The sequence below is a fragment of the Babylonia areolata genome, chromosome 12 (genome assembly GCF_041734735.1).
Source record: "Babylonia areolata isolate BAREFJ2019XMU chromosome 12, ASM4173473v1, whole genome shotgun sequence".
Taxonomy (NCBI): domain Eukaryota; kingdom Metazoa; phylum Mollusca; class Gastropoda; order Neogastropoda; family Buccinidae; genus Babylonia; species Babylonia areolata.
Window position 1 is genome coordinate 29,130,370 of NC_134887.1, and position 5,000 is coordinate 29,135,369.

At 46.4% G+C, this 5,000-nt stretch overlaps 1 protein-coding gene across 1 annotated transcript in view; it reads left to right on the forward strand.

The window, feature by feature from the left end:
* Positions 1-4,499: 4,499 nt before the first annotated feature.
* The window catches only part of LOC143287883 (uncharacterized), a 35,588-nt gene continuing 35,087 nt past the window's right edge, over positions 4,500-5,000 (forward strand). The window contains exon 1 of the mRNA XM_076596123.1: positions 4,500-4,713. The gene's annotated coding sequence lies outside the window, so the exon portion shown is untranslated. The remainder of the gene's footprint in view (positions 4,714-5,000) is intronic.

Here is a 5,000-nt window from a genome sequence, read left to right on the forward strand (position 1 = left end):
CAGTTTTATTTGTTTTTCCTATCGATGTGGATTTTTTCTACAGAATTTTGCCAGGAACAACCCTTTTGTTGCCGTGGGTTCTTTTACGTGCGCTAAGTGCATGCTGCACACGGGACCTCGGTTTATCGTCTCATCCGAATGACTAGCGTCCAGACCACCACTCAAGGTCTAGTGGAGGGGAAGAAAATATCGGCGGCTGAACCGTGATTCGAACCAGCGCGCTCAGATTCTCTCGCTTCCTAGGCGGACGCGTTACCTCCAGGCCATCACTCCACACACACACTTATATATATATATATATATATATATATATATATATATATATACACACACACACATTTAGAGATACACATATATAGATAGACATATAGATTAATTCTTTTTAGATTTCAAAAAAACATTTTGTATCCCAAGCGTCTAACCCTGATATCGGGGGTGGGGGCCCCAAAAAAAAAGTGAACCGCTTTTTTGACAAATATTTTCCCGGTGATAGTTCCGAATTCGTTAAAAATTTTCACACAGGGCATCATCAACAAATCTGCAAAATATCTAATAGTTCGGACACAAATCATGCGAGTATTGTCCAATTCAAAAATAGCATGTCAAAAAATCCAACATCAGAGCTGTGCAATGTGACCTTCATCATGTTCATGCCAGCTGCATAATTTGCTCCTACTGTCGTTTATAATATATTCCTGCTGGTTTTGCAGTCGTTAACTCTTTCCATACGAACAGCGAAAGAGACGACGTTAACAGCGTTTCAATCCAATTACCATCATCAAAATATTGCAAGCGGAAGGCTCTTATACGGAAGACGTGAACGTTGACAAAGAATACCACAATTCTGACGACGGAAGCTAAAGGTTGGGTCATTGAGACACCCACTGGACATCCGAGGGGTCTGTGTAGAGGAGAAGAGAGGACTGGCCGTACTGAGTGAGTTAATCGTTGTTGTTGTTGTTGCTGTTCTTTCTGCCGTTGTAGTTTTTGTTGTGTGGTAATAGTAGTAGTAGTAGTAGTAGTTGTTGTTGTTGTACCACCATTACCACCACCACCACCAGCAGCAGCAGTAGTAGTAGAGTAGTAAAGACAGGAAGGAGTAGATAGACTTGTGTTGTTCAGTGTTCTTCTTCTTGTTTGCTTCTGCTGATTTTTTACTTGAGTGTTCTTAATAATAATAATAATAATAATAATGGATACTTATATAGCACACTGTCCAGAAATCTGCTCTAGGTGCTTTACAAAAACGCTTTTGTTAACATAAAACATTATATCTATGTTACATACACACACCAAAATGTGACTACACACACACACACACACACACACACACACACACACACACACACACGCACACACACAAACTGCATACATACATTTTAACATACATGTGTATCTAACAGCTACCCTAACACATACGCACACATAAGGCAGGCACAAACTTACATACACACACGCACACACAATACACATGCATGTAGTTATGTACACATACATAACTACATGTATGTATATGAATGTGTATCGTTGTCCTTATCGTTGTGCTGGTCATATCAGTTAGTTGCGGTGATGGTGATGGTGGTAATGGGGGCGGTAGTGTAGATGATATAGTGGTACTGATGGTGGTAGTAGCTGTGGTATTAGTGGTGGTTGGTGGTGGTGGAAATGGTAATGGTGATGCTAGTTGATTGTGGAGGTGGTTGTTGGTGGTGGTTGTGGTGGTGGTGGAGGAGGAGGTAGCGGTGCTTGATGGTGGTGGTGGTGGTGGTGTTGGTGGTGGGTGATGGTGGTTTTTTTGGTGGTTGATGGTGGTAGTAGAATCAGTATTTTACCCCTGGACTCTCGCAGGACTATTGAGGTTCACTGACGTGGCCGGTGACTGTTGGAATTAATCGTCCGGCTAATCTACTACATTCAGCCACGGGAACTGCTGCCAGCTCCGATAATGCCAAGGTTCCGTGCTCACTTCTGGGGCGCCCTTGGACTGTGTGGGAGATACGATCAAGTGTTGTAAAGTCTGTGGCTTGTGGGAAGTGGCGGTATGTGTGTGTGTGTGGGGGGGGGGAGATGGGCGGCGAAGGAGCAGGGGGGTGGGGGGGGGAAGGCGTGTGGGAGAGGAGCTGAGTGGAGGGGGCGGGGGAAGGTGTTTGTGTGTGGGTGTGTTAGTGTGTTAGTGTGTGTGTGCGTGCGTGTGTGTGTAGTAGTAGTAGTAGTAGTCTTCAGTTTAACGTCTTCCACTTTAAGTGATATTAGAACGTGTGTGTGTGTGTGTGTGTGCGTGGGGCGGGAGTTGGAGAGGGGTGTGTGTGCTCGCGCGCATGATGTGGTGTATACCTATGTGTATGAGGGTGATACGTATGGGGATGTGTGTGTGTGTGTGTGTGTGTGTGTGTGTGTGTGTGTGTGTGTTTGTGTGTGTGTGTGTGCACGCGCGCGCGCATGTTGTGTTGTGTGTATGAGGGTGATACGTTTGGGGATGTGGGGGGAGGAGTATGTGTGTGTGTGTGTGTGTGCGCGCACTCACGCACGCGCGCGTGCGTGTATGATGCTGTGTGTGTATATTAGGGTGATAAGTGTGGGTATAATTATGAGGCTAGAAATTTATGTGCGTTTTATTCAGATTTTTGTAATGATTTATCGTATTTGAGCAAACATTTTGTGTGTGTGTGTTCAATGAGGAAATTAATTTCAGTTTTTAGGTACGGACAAATGTCTTGGTAATGACACATCGCTACATCGGTGACTAACTTGGAGATCACTTTCGTCAGACCGAAACTTGACCATGGCATACCTCACTGAGCTGAGCGACCTTTTAGGGGGTTCACTAAAGGAATCTTTCACAGTTCGAGGAGTTACAATTTTGAGGGAATTTACTCCACACACACACACGCACACACCATGTCACACTACACACACACACACACACACACACACACACACACACACACACACACACCATATCACACACACACACACACACACACACACACACACACACACACACACACACACACCACAACACAACACAACACAACACAACACAACACACACGCACACACACACACACACACACACACACACACCATATCACACACACACACACACGCACTCACACACACACACACAACACGCACAACACAACACACACACACACACACACACACAACACAACACAACACACACACACACACACACACACACACACACACGCACACACCATATCACACCACACACACACACACACACCATATCACACCACACACACACACACACACACACACACACACACACACACACACCACACCACAACACAACACAACACAACACACACAACACAACACAACACAACACGCACGCACGCACGCACACACACACACACACACACACACACACACACACACACACACACAACACAACACAACACAACACACACACAACTCAACACAACACAACACAACACAACACAACACACACACACACACACACACACACACACACACACACACACACACACACACACACACACACACACACACACACACACACGCCATATCACACCACACACACACACCATATCACACCACACACACACACACACACACACACACACACACACACACACGCACGCACTCACACACACACACACACACACACACACACACACACACACACCATATCACACCACACACACACACACCATATCAAACCACACACACACACAACACAACACACACACACACACACACACACACACACACACACACACACACACACACACACACACACACACACACACACACACACACACCATATCACACCACACACACACACACCATATCACACCACACACACACACAACACAACACACACACACACACACACACACACACAACAAAACACACACACACATTCACACAACACAACACACACACACACACACACACACACACACACACACACCATATCACACACACACACACACACACACACACACACACACACACACCATATCACACCACACACACACCATAACACACACACACACACACAACACAACACAACACACACACACACACACACACCATATCACACCACACACACACACACCATATCACACCACACACACACACAACACAACACACACACACACACACACACACACACACACACACACACAACAAAACACACACACACATTCACACAACACAACACACACACACACACACACACACACACACACACACACCATATCACACACACACACACACACACACACACAACACACACACACACACACACACACACACACACACACACACACACACACCATATCACACACACACACACAACACACACACACACACACACACACACACACACACACACACACACACACACATTCTCGTTCCGTGTGCCGACTGGCACAGGCAAAGAAAGGGAATAGATTTCCTCCTATAATACACGCCCCGTACGCTTCAGTTCAAAGCGGTAATCCCTTCCTACCCGTCATTGTTCGGGTATCGAGGCGCCTTCGGGTAGCGGGGGTCTGGGAGGACAGGACGGGGTGGCACCAGTGGACTGATTCCAGAGTGTGGGAAGAGTTCTGTTGAGTGTGTGGATTGATTTGATTTGATTTTGAGCGTCGAGTTTTGCAGCGAGTGGAGTAGGAGGAAGCTTTGCTCCTGACTTGGTGGCGGGTCTATATCAGAAAAGGTAGGTCGGTGTTGTGTTATGGTGTGGTGTGGTGTGGTGTGGTGTGGTGTGGTGTGTGTGTGTGTGTGTGTGTGTGTGTGTGTGTGTGTGTGTGTGTGTGTGTGTGTGTGTGTGTGTGTGTGTGTGTGTGTGTGCGTGGTATGTGTGTGTGTGTGTGTGGTGTGGTATGGTGTTGTGTGTGTGTGTGTGTGGTGTGGTATGGTGTTGTGTGTGTGTGTGTGTGTGGTGTGGTATGGTGTTGTGTGTGTGTGTGTGGTATAGTGTTGTGTGTGTGTGTGTGGTATAGT